We start from the raw sequence: 18,931 nt of genomic DNA, 5'->3' as shown, positions 1-18,931 counted from the left end.
TTATTGCTTATCAGTAACAATATGTAAGTGGGAATATGATTATTACTGCTTATCAGTAACAATATGTAAGTGGGGACTATGATTGTTACTGCTTATCAGTAACAATATGTAAGTGGGGACTATGCTTTTTATTGCTTATCAGTAACAATATGTAAGTGGGGACGATGAGTGTTACTGCTTATCAGTAACAATATGTAAGTAGGGGTTGTTACTGCTTATTCGTAATAATATGTAAGTGGGGGCAATGATTGTCAGTAACAATATTTAAGTGAGACTATGGTTGTTACTGCTTGTCAGTAACAATATGTAAGTAAGGCTATAGTTGTTAGTACTTGTCAGTAATAATATGTAAGTGGGTCAGTAATAATATGTAAGTGGAGCAGTAACAATAAGTAAGTGGGGCTATGATTCGTATAAGTTGTCTTATTTCTGGGTTTTTTTGTATAGTAAAAAAATTGAAAATAGTTACTAAAACTGGGTCATTGGGTACTACTTGGGTGGGTATAGGCCATTCACTCACATTTTGTGTAAAACGGTGGGATAATATGTTGATTTCTTACCATCTCCAACAACTATAAAATAATCACCTACAGTACTTGTGATATAATTAGATATAAAATTCCTTGAAAGTTGTGTAAATCAATATCAATAAAATATATTCATTATTATATCAATATCCTTGAAAATTGGATCGGACAGAGATTCTCGAGCAGTCCATAATTTATCTTTGTAATGTATATCCATCCCATCAACATACAAGTGGTCTCTAACCAAACCAGGGTGAAACCAATCATGGTTACAACAACGCTTACATGGACACTTTAACAAACCATCTTGGCTAGCAACACGTAATGAATGATCAATGAAATTCTGTAATCCTGCAATGAATTCTGGACTCAGCCTATCCAGTTTAACACAGCTTTTATCCATTGTTGCTGCAATAATTACAAAATTGAACCCAATTAATCACTTTGGATGCCTTGGTAAAATGATAGATATTACCTACCATTAAAAGTTTATGATATCACAGTACAACAAAGATATGGTAATGGATCAATAAGTGCCCAAAACGAAAAAATAAAATAAAAACTAGACGTATTTATGAAGCCGATTGTCAATAAGTGTAAATGGAAGGGAACCAACTTAATGAACATACCTTGATGATTAAAGGTGATTTTAACAATAACCAACTTCCAATTCAATCAACTGCTCCAAGGGAAGGTTTCACTAAACTCATCTTGCTGATTGGAAGGGCACTCCATGATCTCTTTTGTAATCAATTATGTTAAAATTGTATTGGGGGTTATCTACGCTGCAGGAATTGTAAACAAAATTGAAGCAAGTTGAGTCACTAAGTGTTCCAAATATGCGGCAATTGTATGTGATTTGTTAAAAGAGCTCAGCAACGTTGATCTATGGATGTTTACAGCTTCAAAAAAAATCCAAGCAAAACATACAAAAACACCAAATTCATAGCTAAAGTTGTTGTTGTTTGAATCCGCACCAAAACAGTTCATTCTAATTACATCCAGTTAAATCAAGAGGGCTTCATTTAAAAATTAGAAAATAGAAATCCAAATTCGAAAATAGAAATCCAATCAAGAGGGCTTCATTTAAAAAATAAAAAATAGAAATCAGGCGAACTAACATACGCACCAGATAATTGGGAAAATATGCAGAGTTTTGCCGACTGCAAGCAAGGACACCCAATGTATCGGAATCGTTCCTTTCAATTCCTTTCATCAACAAATTTAGGAGATGAGCTGCAGAAGAACACAGAAGTCTAGTTCAGAGATGTTTTGTTCTTTTCTTTTCCTTTCATAAACAAAGTATTTAGGAGATCTATGGTTCCTTTCCTTTCCTTCACCCAAGTCTAGTTCTGTAATGGACCAAATAAAACAGAAGAACACCACAAAGTTTTCAATTCCATGAGTAGAGTTGTTGTTTGACTTGTGAGGAAAAAGACCCAATCTGACGTGTGCCAGGCTTTGGGTCCATCAAAAGTGAGTAATCATCTATTTTACCCCTTGTAAAATTAGTTTTATATATATTGTGAATATATATAAAAAGTTATAAAAAATATATATATATATTATAATTGAATAAATTAATTTTTTAATCTATAAACATAGATATAAATATCTGTGAGATCTATTCTCACATATTCTCATCAATTGGTGGGTTTTTTGAACTTAATAAAGGGAATAGCATTGACTGAATTGAAATTTGTCACAGAATTTTATCTATGGCTAAAAATTTGTTCCTATTGGCCAATTTTTTGGTAGTGAACTGTGATAACATGCTATTATTATTATGATTGGTCTGAGAGTATGGGCAGCGTGGAATGTGACTTTGGGTTCAAATCTCTAAACCTTTTAGAAGAATTAATCTGTATATTATGGGGAGTCTAGCCAGGCTTACATGTGGTTATGTGTGTTTGTACGAAACGAGACCATGATTGATCATGTAGCAGTAAATACGCTTTCTCAATTGTGAGTTCCTATTTATGCTTACCGTGGCACTCTCGGTATGAATGCTATTTCTTTGATTATAGCTGGCCGTAGTCATACCTAAAGTGTATCGACCATATTGTTATTGTTATTTATGGGTTTTTATGCATGTTTACCATACACTGCTGCAGCTGAGGTGTTAAATCGATTTTGTGGAAATGTTTTGGGATTTCAGAAATCAATCTTTCATAGAGAAATGTTTTTAAAAGTTTTCAAACCTAACAAGGTCCCCTGAGGGAAGCTATGATCGTATGAGATGCTTACCCCCTACTTTCTCTGTTTGTTTTGTTTCTACACTATTGCTTATATAGATTTACCTCTTGGAAGAGGTCTTGACTGAAGGGGTGCGCAGCTTGGATTCTCTTATCGGGTGTCTCAAGGTCTCTGTTGTCATATTTTTTGATATTGTTGTGGTTCTTGCTTTCCTATTAGAAACCCATTTTGGAACAATGTTATTTTGATTTACTCATTTTGATAACTTATGTGGGTTTTACTCAGGAAATTAAATTTCGGATTTCGAGGAAATTTCATCGAAATTTCGAAGATTTTTAAATTTCGATAAAAATTAGACTTAAATGACGGAAATTGCTATTAAAATACGAAAATTTTTAATGAAACCTTATCATATGTTTATTTAACATATTATCTACTAAATCGATAAAAAACATTGAAGAAACCAAATTATATAGTAGGTTTCATGTGATATAAGGTAAATATAAAGCGCGCTGAAGTAAATACTGTTAAATAAAATTAGTATAATGAATAAATAAAATTAGTATATTTTTTATACTCTATAATTTAATTATACACTAAAATCTAAACCCTAATACTATATATACTTTATATACCCTAATACTCTTTATACTCTATAATCTATACATTAAACTCTATATACTCTATATTTTTTAAGATATTAGGTTTTAGGCCCTTTAGGATATTTTTAATTATTTTTTTATATACAAATGTATTAGAGTTTAGGGTTTAAAATAACTAAACGAAACCTCAAACCGTTCTTTTTCTTTCCAATTGCCCAAAGGCCCCAAACCCCCTCCCCCCTCCATTTTTCTTTTTTTTTTCTTTTTTTTTTTCTTTCCTTACTTTTTTTCCTTGTGCCTCTGTGATCAGTCTTTTTATTTTTTTCTTTCTTTCCTTTTTTCCCGTACCTCTCACCCAGCCAAGTTTTGTCTTCACTGAGTGTAATAACCCAACAATTTTGGGTTATGGTAATTTTATTACTTAAATTTTTTAAACTTGTTTTAAGGTTTTTTTAAAGGAATTAGAAATTTTCTTAAGTTTATTTTAACTAACTTAGACATTTGGTTGTGGTTCTAGAGAATAGTTGTGTGAAAATTAATTTTAGAAAAGAAAAATTCAAGAATTTGGCGATTATTATTTTTTTCAGAATTAAATAATGAGAGTAGGATTTTTCATAATTTTTCTGAAAGCAATTTGACTATTTTGAGGTCATAGAAAATTAGTAGTCATCAATACGAGTTCATATAATTTTTCGGTGAATTATTTGGAATCTTGAGCTATTTTTGGTGAATTTTCGAAGTTATAGAAAATAAAAAATAGGAAAATTTTAATAATTTTGATAAATTTCAATAAATTTCAGTAAATTTCGACAAAAACTTCACTAAAAACTGTCGAATATGTGTTTCGATTTCGGAACCCTAAAAAAAAATTCAAAATTTAATATCTTGGTTTTGCTTATACTTTGGTATATAATTCCCTTTATGGGGTGTTGATTTAACTATTTCACCCTAGCAAGTTGGTTAATCTTTATTTTGATCTTATTATTTCCTTAAAAATCCTGTTTTGTTATAAGTACGCTGATTCAACCCGATCAATTTAATTATAAAAGGCTCAACCTTTTCCCGAGCGTCTTGGGGGATTAACGTCGGTGGTTTGGCATTGATCTCTCGAGATACTTAGGAAAAGTGCCTCTGTCGCATATTCGGGATTCGGGGTGTGACACCCAAGTCTATCTCTTAATATTATACCCTAGGAGAGATAAACATGTTGTCTAACAATACCTTTACACATTGGATTGGTTACATCACATGACGGTGTATCGGTTACACAGAACAAATTCTTCAAGTGTAGAGAAGTAAGCTTATGGGGTCCCTTAGTTGAATATATACTCTCCTTCTTGTAATCAATCTGTCCACAAAACTGTCTAAAGAATTGTCTTCCTTCCCTTCAAAAGAATTCCCTGTCAACCTAAATGGTCTTGGCCCTGTCAGTTTCCTTATAACAAAAAACTCTCCCCTAGCCAAATCATGTCTCTTCATTGCGTATGACGTTTGGTTTGCCACACAAACTACTTTTAGAAGTTTGAAAACAATGTTGAAATTGAAAAAACTACCAGACTCGCTAAATTTGTTCATCATCACATCCTTTTATCAAATGATGTGTTAGTATCTTATTAGTGAGTGTATTAACACAAGGTTTTCAAATTAATGGTAATTTAATTTATTGGACCCACTTAAACTAATTAATCACAATTTCTCCACAATAAGCTAGCAATATATGAGCATAAAAGATAAAACCCGACCAGTCTCAAATTCTAGAGAGATTGAGAGTGACATGACTACCAAAATCCACAGAATCAAAGGTTGAAATGCAGAGCTACCAAACTCCACAACAACCAAACCAACCTTGGAATTCAATACTACCATCATAAAGCAGACATAGAGAAGACCATCAGACCAGCTAGAGAGTAGCTAGAGTGGGGATGTGACTCAATTATATTGAGAGCAGAATTCCAGCAAGATAGAAAAGCCAATATTACTGGTGTGGTTTCATCTAGGGTTCTGTAGAGGCCGACAAGGTTTACAGATTTTAGTGGTTTGATGTTGAGAATAGCGTTGAATAGTAACATTATTGATTGATATATATATATATATAAATATATATATATATATATATATGTATGAGCTTGTTTGGATGAGGAAGACATTGGAAGGAAGGTGGGCTCTCCTTTCAACTTCTGTGTCTACAAAATATTAATTCCGAAAAGTCAGGAATCTCAGGAGTCAGGATCGATGGAGATGGAGATGGGCGCACGATTAATGCGGATATGAATCCGGTATTCTAATGATGATGATGGTATTTCAAGTGCTAGCTGATGTGTCAAATCACGCATTAGTCTCTTCTTTATCTTGCTTTAGAGAAAACTCGTATTTCCTATGTTTTTTTTTTTTCGGAATAGAAATGCATTACAAGAGTCCAAAAGGTATAAAAAAATACAAAGACAGAGCCCAAAAACTCACAACAAACAATAAAATATCTATATATTAAACTAGGGGTGTAATGTTCGCGTGAGTCAACTTTCACAATTATATCGATTCTTTTTGTAATTAATATAGAAATTCATGTAGTTAATTCATGGTTGGTACTTGGTAGAGAGTTGACCTTTTCTTTTGTGTATATTGTAAATGTTATTTATGCTTCATGTTGGAGATGAATAGTATTATTAGAAATATATTCCAAAAACCCTTTTTTAGCATGTAATTGAGGTCGAGTTGAGCCGAATACTAAGGTGCTCAAACTTGGCTCGAATAATATTTTTCAAACTCAAGCTCAGCTCGTTTTTTGTTTTTCAAGCTCAAGCTCGGGCTTGGCTCATTTGTGGAACCAGTTTGAGTTTATACTTGGCTTAATTGGCTCGTTTTTTAAATGAACTCAAACATTTTGACTCGACTTCAAGTTTAAAAAATTTAACTATTATGAGACAAGCTTTAGCAATATGAAGAGCTCAAATAAAACTCGAGTTGTCTCATAAAAATATACAAACAGCTCATGAGTTTTATGAGCCAAGTATATCAAAGTTCAACTTGCTTCTTTTATGAAACGTGTTGCCAAAAACAAATCGAACTCAAACTTTATCAAGCCGGTTTATAGTCCTATATTGAACAATCTATTATATAATTTTTTTTATATTCTTTGCAAATGAATTGGAAAAGTATCATGAAATCAAGAAAAAAACTTACTTATAATAGGGATAAAGACTGACTTGGTATTCCAAGAAATAATTTATACCTTGAAATTAAAAAAAGTTTTATGCGATGAAGTATAAAACTATATGTGTCATGATATTATTAGATTGTGATATCAAATTAGTCATATCCTTATTGTAGAGAAGTTACTGTATACAATCAAACGTTAACATTTAGCATACTTAACAGAAAAAAAATCTTTCTATAGCCAACTAACAGTTAATTGGGTCGTTGATTGGAGAAAGTATCTATGTGTGCTTCACTTTTATGTACGTCATTGTCAGTATATAGACTTATAGACCCACCATAGGCTTTGTATGATCATCAGTCATAAGTCATCACAGAAAGTTTGCCTCCTCCGAATTTTAAAGCAGTTGACTTTTGAGGCGAACACTCAAAATGGAGTACCCTCCTCCATCAACACATATTACATATACACTTAGAAAAAATTTTAAATTTCTTTTTTATCGCTAAAGCATAATTTATTGAACAAATAGGGTATTATATAGTGTAATGGACAATAGGATCCAACCAAGGAGGAACCTCATCCTGCCATGGATGAGAGTCAATACAATTCAAAGTAAACCTAGCCAGTACGCCGATTACCCCCAACCCTCATCCTGCCATGGCTTACAAAAGATTGCCAAAATCTCATCTTGATGAGATGGAGAGATGCTAAAAGAGGATGGACAATCACCACCACAACCTTCCCATGACTATCCCGAAGAATAACACCTACACCTCCGGCCCCTATTGCTGACACAAAAGCATCATCCACGTTAACTTTCAAAACAATAATTAACTAACCGAAATTTCTCTTGATTGATAGGCAGACAAAACCCTAGATCAAGAGAAGAACTCAACAACCAAAACTCAAGAACTTTAATTTAATAACTAATAAGTGTGCAGTACCGGAAAAAAAAAATTGTCAATAACTACACAAAATTTGTCCACATAAATAATTTGTAGAATTAATTGTTAAAATTTGCTTAAATTAAAGTAGTAAGAAATTGTATTCTCAAAAATAAAAAAAAGGGTTAATTACATATATATATTTCAACTATACATCACTTGTCAACTGGGTACCTCATGTTCAAAAACTTTCATTCGGGTACATCAACTTCAATATTTTGTCAACTAAGTACCTCTGTTAGTCTGACCGTTATCTGCTGAGTTGGCGCTAACGTGGCATATGTGGACCCCACCATTAAATATTGACTTGGCATTTAAAAATAGCCACATGTACAAAAATTAATAAAAAAATAAAAAAACCCATTAAAATTATATTAAATAGAAAAAAAAAAAAACCAGCCCCCCTGCCCGACTTCACCTCCCTACCCAGCCCCCTCCCTCCCCCTTCCTCCCTTACCAATCCCCGCCCTTCCCTCTGCCACCCAGCCCCAGCCAGCTCCATCGCAACCCCCACCCAGCTCCATCGCAACCCCCACCCCAGCTCACCTCTATCCTGCCCAACCCAGCCTCTTCCTCTTCCCCGACGCCCCTCACCCCCAACACCCCCCTGGCGCCCCCTCTCCCAGCAACACTACTAGGTTCTCACCCCCTCGGCACGGCGAGTCCCTTGGCACCTTCAATTTGGTCATTTGAGCTGCGACAGCGGCGATTCGAAGGGAAAGGTCGTCGGGCTCCACCATTGACTTTTTGTTCCCGGCAGCGATGCAAGGTCGGACCACCCCTAATTGAATCCTCTCGTTGTTTTGAGCATGTTGGTGCCTTTGGATCGATCATCGAACCACCGTAGCTCGTGAATCAAAGCTGATAAGCCAACGACGTTTTGTTCTTTTTGTGAACTTTCTGTTGTTTTGTGGTAGTTGTGCTGGTCTAGAATGTTAGAAGGGGAGGAGGCTGAAAAATTCTAGAGAGAGTTGCAGAGAAAGGAGGAGGCCAAACTCGCCGGAGAGAAAGAGAGAGAGAGAGAGAGAGAGAGAGAGAAAGAAAGAGTAATCTGTAAGAGAGAGTTGCAGAGAGTCGGGGAAGATAAAGTGATAGGAGAGGAAATGAAGAGGCTGGGTTGGGCAGGATAGGGGCGGGGATTGGTGGAAGAAGGAGGTGTTGCAGAGGGGAGGGGAGGCAGAGAGAAAGTGAGAGGAGGGAGGTGGGTCGGGTCTGGTCGGGGTGGGGTGGCGGGGGGAAGGTGTGGCCTGGGTTTGGGGGGAAGGACGGGGGATGTGGAGGGGGTGGCCTCGGTGAGGGAAGGGTGGGGGAGGAAGGGGGAATGAGGGGGCTAGGTGGGGAGGTGAGGCCGGGCAGGGGAGCCCGGGCCTGGCTTGGTTTTTTTTTTTTTCAATTTTATATAATTTTAAGGGTTTTATTGATTTTTTTATAAATTTTTGCCCACGTGGCTTTTTTTAAAAGACAAGTCAACGTTTAGTGGTGGGTCTGCTTGTGCCACGTCAGCCCCACATAGGCAGTTAACGGTCCTTCTAACGGTCAAAGTAACGGAGGTACTAAGTTGACGAAATATTGAAGTTGATGTACCCGAATGAAAGTTTTGGAACATAAGGTACTCAGTTGACAAGTGATGTATAGTTGAGGTATATATTTGTAATTAACCCTAAAAAAAAAGTAATAAGAAATTGTCAATTATATTATAGATCAAAACAAAAAAAAAATTGTTAATTATATATACGAAGTCAAAAAAATAATAAATGATCTTGTTGCTTCTTAGTCTTAGAAAATTTATGTTTAGAATCTAAAGATGACAATGATATAAAGAAAAATACTGGGGCAAATAGCATCTTCTAATATTATAAATAATTCATACATAATTAATAATATTTCAAAAGAAATCCATTTACCTTGGAAGCAGTGTCTAAAAGATTAATACTTCTGATGAAATATCACCGACCATTCTTATTTTTCACATATATAGTCGATTTTGGCGTACATCAAGTTATTTTTGATTATTTTTTTGATTTCTTTTGGAAATCACAATATCTCCAACTTAAAATGAGATCTCATTTTTTTCATTTTTTTCAGCAGTCACGACATGCTGCAGACATTGTGGAGTCCCCGAGATATAAAACCTAATATATATCTAAGCAGTGAACAGGTTGCTGAGCAATCGGAGGCAGAAAATTTTGCAAACCAATCTCTTACTATTGCCTGCCGTTTGATCAGCACCACACTGCTGCATCCGCATCCAGTTAACCGTTTTAGAGACGGACTTCAGGTAAAAGTCCCAAAAAAAAAAGAGTAATGTCAGGGATATTATTTAAGGTCTGTTGAGTTTAAGTGCCAAATTACAATGTTTTTTTCATTTTAATTACTAAAATGTTTATGTCATTAAACTTTAAATACTAAATTTTTGTTTATGTACCAACTTTAAAAAATATGGTTATACCAAGCTGTGACTGTCTAACAGTCATAACTTTTTTTATTAATTTGTTGTTTTTTTAATATTTGCAAGCATTTGAAAACTTTAAACTTTAATATTTAGTCTCTGGATAATAGAATTTTATCCCTCAAGCCTCAATCAAAAGCATTAAACTTTGAATTTTTATGAATTTGAAACAGTCACAACTGTGACTGTTCGACAATAACAACTGTATAGCAAACCGATTTGTGACCTAATTCAAAATGTCTTGCTCTAGGTTAGTACCGAAACTAAAAAAAATTAGTGTTTTGCTGCTTTGCTGAAAAACTATTGATATTTGGTATTTAATCATAATTTTCTTTATTATCTAAGTGTACCATATATTTAATAGAGGTGGTCCTCACTTGAGTGGATCCAACTTGGTGGAGGCCTCCTTTATTAGAGAGATAGTACACTTAGATAGTACTCCTAGTATTTTCCTAAAAAAATTCAAAATAACAAATGATCGGGCACTAAAGTAATTTCACCTTCTTATAATTATTCCCAAAACCCACACGGAGCGAAATTTGCATGTCGTTATCATACCATGTCACCATATATAATGACGTGGTTTGTCTAATTATTACCGACTACTCAAAGAAAACCATTCTCTCATATTATAACAAGTAAAATTAAAAGTTTTCTTTTTAATTTTGCATGTATCGAAATTGAAAAAAAAAAAAAAAAAAATTCTTTTATTTCAACTCATTCTACAAACTTTCTCCTCACAAAGATGATATCCACATGGACCTAATTAAATGTGAAAAACCAACTACCAAACTTGTATCTGAAACACGCGTATGGTTACCCATTTGGAATGTAGTTTTGTGCTACTTTCCACCAAGTAATTACACTGTTTTCTGACCTGCACAAGAATGCTGCATAAATTGTGAATGTACCGAAATCAACCAATTAAAAGCTACACGAGCAAAAGGGTCATCATCTCTATATTCTCCACCTTATGAGGTTCCAAGAGAATTAAGGTCCCATTGATTATCTGTGTCTTCACTTTCTGTCTGCCGGCAGCAGCAGATCATGCACATTCATCCTTGACAAAAACATCAAGAGATCTGATCTCAACTTCAAAAGTACAAAAGATTAAGATGAAAAGGAAATTAAGCCTCCAATCATGTATCAAGAAATGCATTTTGAATTAGACGATTCAGCGAAAAAAGAATTAATTAATTCATACCCCAAAAAAGAAAAAAGAATTACTAATATCTAACTTTGTGTTATCGTTAAGAGTGAAGACACCCTTCAAACCAAAAAAAAAAAAATAGAAGGTAAAGAGACCCATGACACTGCATATTTGTTAATTTGGACCCAAATTTCAAATGGGCTTAGGCCAGTTGGGCCGAAATAACATCCAGGCCCACACAGAAAAGGAAGTGACAAAGAACAGTCATGAATGCGAAGGGATTCTTACCAAGTTATGACTCCTGAGGTGAGATATGACTCTTAGACTCCAAGGCACCTACAAGGGTTTTGCCATTATAAATAGAAGTACTTGCACAAAGAGAAGACAACTTTTGCACATAAGAGAAATACAAGAGCATCAAAGGCGCAAGTTTTCGAATTTTTAGGTTGTTATTATATTTTTCTTTCTTTTAGTTTTTAGATTATTCTTGAAGAAATCTCATAGTTCTCCTCAAGAACTTAAGACCCAAAATGTTTGATTTTCTTTTGGGGTTATTGGTTTTAATATGAGTGTGATCTTGAATTTGCTTTAGTAGTTTCATTACTTTCTCACATTTTAGTTAATTGTATTTGTTTTCCTTAGTTAAATTAGATTATGCATTTTACTGTCCACACTCGTGTTATTTCTATTAGTTCCAAGGATTGTCTTCGTTTTGCTTTTGTTTTCACAATTAACTACTATTTGTTAGATTTTATTACACCCCCATCACTCACACATTCACGTTTACACACCGTATCACCATCACACCTAATCAATAGAGCATTACTTTGAGTCCTTGCAGCCAAGGCAGGAAGAACCTATGACCGGGATTGTGTTCCTTCCCCGGCCATAATTGCTTGATTTGAGGATATATGCGCACACAAAATCAACAAGTATAAGCTCGGTCCACTACGCTGTATTAACGCACGTGAATGACTGTTTCCATAAATTCACGACTTGTTGACACATGACCGAGAAAGATTAGAGGCTAACAATATTGTATTGTAAAACTTATATTCTCGATGTGAGATATATTCTTAACACAATTGTTTTACGCATGGGGTGACTTGAGTCAATATATATATATATATATATATATAAATGATCACTCGCTCACCATAGAGCGGAAAATTCCTCGCTCACCACAGAGCGGAAAATTCAGTGATCGAGACTGTCCATTTTTTAGGTCCATTCTTAAGGGTCGTCCCTATAAAAAATCAGCCAAATCGATAATTGTTTAGTCCTCCAAACTTTGCAGACAAATATAATTCGTCAGATAAAGTTGAAATGATGTTGACAGTAATACACTGGCTAAACAGTTTCCGATTTAGTTGATTTTTTGCAAGGATGATCTTTAAATGATGCTCTAAAATATGGACAGTTCTGATTATTGAAATTCATTGCTGGGTGGTTAGGTGAGCGGGGAATTCCCCGCTCTATAGTAAGCGAGTAATCATTACTGTATATATATATATATTCACAACTTGTTGACACGTGGCCGAGAAAGATTAGAGGCTAACAATATTGTATTGCAAAACTTATATTCTCGATGTGAGATATATTCTCAACACAATCTTTTTACACGTGGGGTGACTTGAGTCAAATATATATATAAGGCAAAAGTTCAATATAGACACTTAACTATATAGACCATTTCAACCGGGTCCATGAACAAAAATATATTTCAAATGTATACCCGAACTAAGATTTAACTTGAAAAATAAACGGAAAATGGACGTTCGTCAGTTAAGTGCCTACGTGGCTTTTGCTGACTGGACGTTTTCAATGACATGGACGCCACATGGATTAATACCCCCACATTTTTCTTCCCTCACCCACCCGAGCAACCTCAAACCACCATATCTCTCTCTCTCTCTCTCTCTCTCTCTCCATCTGCAGGAGCCGCCGCGCCTTCTCGGCGTCGATTTTCCGTGCTCGGTGACATGGACACCACATGGATTAATACTGCCATGTGGATGCCACATGGATTAATACCCCAACATTTTTCTACACTCACCCACCCGAGCAACCCCAAACCAACATCTCTCTCTCTCTCTCTCTACCCTCCGCAGGAGCCGCTGCGCCTTCTCGACGTCGATTTACCGTGCTTGGTGGTCCTATAAATGATCTAAGACCACCCTCTTACTCAGAACAATGAGGGGAAGCTGACTGTGGTGGTGGCCGGTCTCAATGTCGCCGGGAAATTGGATCAACAGTGATGAGCGGGAGCACGGGCTGCGAAGGAGAGAGTTGCAAAGAGAGTGAAGGAGTCGAAGAGAGAGATAGTCACGTGAAATTTTTTTTACATGTTTTTATAATTTTTAATTATTTTTGTGTACACGTGGAAAAAATTTAACATCCAAGTCATTAAAAAAGTCTAGTCAGTAAAGCCACGTAAGCACTTAACTGACATATAGTCATTTTTCAAATTAGATCTTAGTTCGGTTGCACATTTGAAATATTTTTTTGTTCATGGATTCGATTGAAATGACCTATATAGTTAAGTGTCTATATTGAACTTATGCCTATAAATAACTTATATTGAGTAACGAAAAAGCACGTGTGGTTGTTCAAACATCAACTCAAAATAATTAAATAGATTTTTAGATATACACTAATGCCATACTTGTTTTTTAGTGAAAATCAAGAGTGTTTGATTAAAAATTCCTTTTAGGTCTGGTCAAGGAATTAAATTTTGATTTTTAGGGGTATTGAAATTTTAACACGTATTCGTCAAGATTTCGCCGAAATTTTCGAAATTTCGCTTCCTCACCACTTCTCTCTCTGTCTTCAGCAAAAGAAAACAATAATAAAACAATTCAAAGTTCAAACCCAGCCAACGAAAAATGAAAATCCCAGCCAACTCTGGCCAAATCTCGACAGCCCAAGAAAGGGATATCCCGACCAAATCTCAGCGGCCCAAGAAAGGGAGAAAGATCGGGGAGGATAGGAAGAATAGATCGAGGAGGAAGAGAGGGAAATTGGGGAGGGAGAGGAGGAGGAAGAGATGCGCGCGACTGGGCTGGGAGAGAGATGAGAGGAAAGAAGACTCAGTACATAATTTGGCAGGAAAACTAAATACAACAATCAACGACTAGAGTGGGGGAACCCATGTGTAACGACCCGACCCAAATTTCACTAGAAATTTAAATTTTTATTTAACTATGGTTTTTAAAAGGTTTTTAAAGGATGTTGAATTGTATTTTAAAGATTTGAGATTTATTTGGAATTTAAAAAGGTTTTGGGTTAATTTTTAATTTTTGTTTTAAATTGGGCTTGACCCAAAAGTTGACTTTTAAAATAAATGGGCTTTTAATTTTGACTTTGGACTCGTTAGGTAGGTCTCAAACCCACGAGTTCGTAGACATGCGGCACGCGTCAATGAGAGCTACGGTTTGAGAGATACGAGCGTTTGAAGGGAGGGGCAAATTCGTAATTTTTCTTGAGTGGGTTTTAAATACCCAAAATCCAGAAATTTCTGGCGGACTCTCTCTCCTCTCTCCCGCGCGTCTCTCTCTCGCTGCAACTGTGCAGCCGCCACTGTCACCGGTGCATGGCGGCGCGTCCGGCCGTGGCTGACGACGGGACCGGCCCAGATCTCCTCGTCGTCCCTCCCTCTTCCTTTCCCTGGCATCGGTTCAGCCCATGAATTCCCCAAACCAGAAACCCAGTTTAGGCCGATTGTAGCTCACGTGGTGACGCGACGGTTCCGGCGGTTTCGCAACCTAGCTCTGGCCCAGAAAGCTCCCTCTCGTGGAACCCGTCACGATGGTACCCTCCGATCGTCCATCGGAGTTCGCACGACGGCAAATCGACCACTCAAGGCCGGCGGCTTCCGCCGCCGATTCCGGTGTTTCCGGCGAGATTTGGCCCTCGATCCAGTTATGAGAAATGATCCTCTAGGTATGGGCTTTCTTTCCCCCTTGTTCTTGCGTGTCAATTTTGAGAATTTGGAGATCAAAATTTTTAGGGCTTGTACCCATTTCGGGTTTACCTTGAATTGAGCATATTTGAATGAATTCTGAGTTGTTTTTGGTCCAATTGAAGTGCCTAGGTTGATTGGGGTTGATTTTAGTTGAAAAACCAAATTTTTTAGGACCTGTCGCCGCTGCCACCACTGCCTCCGCCATTTGTGGCGGCGGGTCAGCGGTTGTGTGTCTCTTTTTGCCCAAATTGAACTTCTAGGAGACCCTCAGAGGTTGTTTGGTGAATTCTGTGAAATCTCTGTTTATATTTAAGTTGGTTGTCTGGTCCTAACAGGTACACGGGCTCGGAAAATCTCATTCCCGATGCCGTTATGCTGCCGGATTTGGTATCCGAGCAATGGCACTGTGAAGGGTATTTCGGTCTTTTACGTAGTTGAACTGTGAATGATACTTATCGGATTTTAATGTAGAGTACTGTTATTGAATGGTCTGTTCTGTGTGTTTGTTGGTTTATGTTAGGAAGGCTAAGGGTAGGATTTGGATAATGAGAATGAATTGATGAGGATCTGAGGTTAAGGAAATAAATTTGGAATTTTAGAGTTTGTCCTGAGGATAATTGCTGAATTAGGAAAGAAATGTTTATTGTCGAAGTAAATAAATGATGATTAGGCGATTATTATACCGATTTGATCGAATTGAGTATTGAGAAAGTATTAGTATGATTTGAGTGACAAACAAGTGAAGGGTCGTGAGTATGAATCAATCTCGGAAAGGTTTCGGTGTAGTTCGGAGCAGACAGCGAGTGGACTTGGTTTCTTGAACGTTTTTTTTTATTTCATGGATTTGTTCATATTTTATATCTTGAGTGATTAATTTATGAGTAGTGGGTTAGATTTTGTTTTTCTTTGAAATGATTTTTCATGAACTTTGAGATTTAAGTCATGATTATTATAATGAGTTTTATCCAAATATGATGATTAGTGAGTTTGATCTTGATTTTAAATTGATTATGGGTTTTATGTGGTTATTTGCCTAATTAATCATTTGAAAATCAAATATGAGATTTTATCTAGTTTCTTGTTTTATATATATACGCACGGATTATTGCATATTTTTATTTATGGTCAAACGTTTTGATTTGGTTTTATGTATTGGAACGTAATTTATTGAGTACTATTTTACTAGTTGTGTTTATATATTTTGATTTGAGGATTAAAAGTTATGAGAATGCTATAAAGTTATTTTCTATTGGTGGAATAAGAGATTTGGTTTGGTTATGAGAAATAGTTTTAAAACCACCTTTTCAGTACCCTCCAGGTTATCAGATAAATAGGTCTTTGGGACCCATCACGGCACACATATAGGCTTTGGGCCGTGTGTCGGGATGCTTCGCCCTTTGGGGGCCGCTCTGCATGCGTATGACAGATCCTCGGCTCTGCGCATGTAAGACAGAAATTTTGGCTCTGCATGCGTATGACAGATTCTCGGCTCTGCGCATGTATGACAGAATATATGGCTCTGCATGCGTATGACAGATCCTCGGCTCTGCGCATGTATGACAGATTCTCCGGGTAACTGACTGGTGTGTGTTTTCAATTGTTAAGTGTTTTAAGTGATGAGTTTATGGCAGCAAAGGTTTTTAAGTAAGACGGTTTCAGTTGAACAGTTTTATTGATTTTCAATATATTGAGAATGTTTGAGAAGAAAGTTTTCAGCTCAAGTTATTTATTTATACTGACAGTATCGATTTCAGTTTGAGAACTTGGATTTTCAAAGTTTGATTTTCAGCTTCGAATTTTATTATTTTACTGGGAAATGGTTTTAAAAACTGGGGGATTTCAAAGGACATTGTAAGGTTTTAAAGTTAAACATGTGTAAAAGGGTTTTTCTGAAAAGATATTTAATCTTTGATTTTCATTTCCATTTAACTGTCCACTCACTGAGAGTTTTTCTCACATTTTGTTTTTGATGTCCCCCCAGGTAGTAGCGATCACCGAGGTTGGACCGTACCACGTCGAGACATTCGAGTTCTCGTCTCCAGCTTATAGATATATTAGGATTTAAGGTTTCCCTTGAAATAAATAAAATGAGATATAATTGTATAGTGGATTAGATATGCTCTGATTGGAGTTGTATTACTTGTGGTGGGCTTGAGATCTTATTTTTGGTTGTGGTAGAGGTGGTTGTGGTTTAGAAGTACTTTTTAACAGGTTTTGGAATTTCTGGGTTAGTTCATTTTTAGGGGAGGTTTTGCCGAATTTTCGGTAGAATTTTTCCTTGAATTTAGATTCCCGCAGGACCTCTCCGGGTTTCAGGGTGGAATCCGGGGGCGGTCCTGTCACCATGTGTTCCTACGGCTTATATTACACTGCAGCTGTAGTATGCAATATTGGCTTGTTTCCAAATTTCAAAGGCCTTTAAAGTAAGACTGTGCCAGTAGAAGCTCTTTTAGTCATGAGTAGAAGAGAGAGTCACGGGAAGGAAAATGAAGGAAAGAAAAAGAAAAGAAAGGAAAAGAGAAAAAAAAAAAAAAAAGTTGAAGGGTTGATTGGAATTTGGGGCATTTGGACAATTGGAAAGAAAAAAAAAAGTTTGGAGTTTCGTTTGGGGTTTTGTTTAGTTGTTTTTAAACCCTAAACTCAAATATATATATATATATATCTATATAAAAAATAATTAAAAATACCCTAATATCATATACTATATCATAAACAATATAAAGTATAGATTAGTATTTATGGTTTAGTATATAGATTATAGAATATAAAAAGTATTATGGTATAAAGAATATATAGAATTTAATGTATAGATAATATAGTATAAATAATATACTAATTTCATTTATTGATTATACTAATTTTATTTAACTGTATTTGACTCCAGCACGCATTATATTCATTTTATATAACATAAAACCTACTATATAATTATGTTTTTTGAATTTTTTTTATTAATATAGTAGATAATATGTTAAATAAACATATGGTAAAGTTTTATTCAAAATTTTCGTATTTTGATATCAATTTTCATCGTTTCTGTCTAATATTTTTTCAAAATTTAAAATTTCTAAAATTTCTGTCAAAATTTCCATCGAAATTTCTGCAAAATCTGAAATTTTACTCCTTTGGTTTGGTTGAGTCAACTCTATTATTTAGCATTTCTATATTGCCCATGCGCATTCAAATGACAAATTTTAATGATAAATAAATACTATAATTTGAGCAACTGAAAATTATGACAATCAATTCTTAATATTTCAGTTTTTTATTTGAATTTTAAATATTTGATATTGTAGATGTGTGTCGTGCTTTTTGCCATGGTCTGAATTTTCTGGTCGTGCACTAACGTTGATCGTTAGTACTTGGTAACTTCTATACTCAAGGTAAATAATTTTTTTTTTTTTCATTTGCATTTGCATTAATACATGTGTGTAAAAATGAACATATTATTGAAGCATGCACGTTTCAATGAACTAAACAAGATTTTATGAAATTGTAACAGGTTTCTGGTGTATATCGTTATTTCATGGTATCATAAGTTCTTTACCTTAACAATGGGTACTAAGTGGATATTCTTCTTCGATCTTCTTCTTCTTCCAATAAAATTTTCTTTATATTATGCACATCTAGTATTCTTTTTATGGAAATTCAAACAAAATACAACGAAAAGACAACATTGATGTGCAATAGTGAAGATGAAGGACCACATTGAGTGAAAATGCACTTTAAGAAACAAATTGATATTTGGATAAAAATTGAAGGACCATTTGTGATAAAAATTTGTAAAACCAAAATTTTATTTTATTACTTTTTTTTTTTTTAAGAGAAAGAGAGAGAGCTAGTGGCTTAAGGAGACGATTTCTGCAATTGTGAAAAGAAGCTAAGGTAAAGGCCTCGGTCTGGAGGACAAGACAGGACTGTGTCCCATGGAACAGGACAGAACAG

General features: G+C 35.3%; 1 long non-coding RNA gene across 1 annotated transcript; it reads right to left on the bottom strand.

The window, feature by feature from the left end:
- Positions 1-711: 711 nt before the first annotated feature.
- On the bottom strand, positions 712-1,276 carry LOC147291894 (uncharacterized). The gene is made up of 2 exons (XR_015121010.1): positions 1,157-1,276; positions 712-935 (listed from the first exon to the last, which is right to left on the bottom strand). It is a non-coding gene; the product is annotated as an uncharacterized LOC147291894 (long non-coding RNA).
- Between the last annotated feature and the right edge of the window lie 17,655 nt (positions 1,277-18,931).

This window comes from Dryas octopetala, chromosome 3 (assembly GCF_963921425.1).
Source record: "Dryas octopetala chromosome 3, drDryOcto1.1, whole genome shotgun sequence".
Lineage (NCBI taxonomy): Eukaryota > Viridiplantae > Streptophyta > Magnoliopsida > Rosales > Rosaceae > Dryas > Dryas octopetala.
The sequence above is the reverse complement of the archived record's forward strand: the minus strand, read 5'-3'. Positions and strand labels throughout refer to the sequence as shown.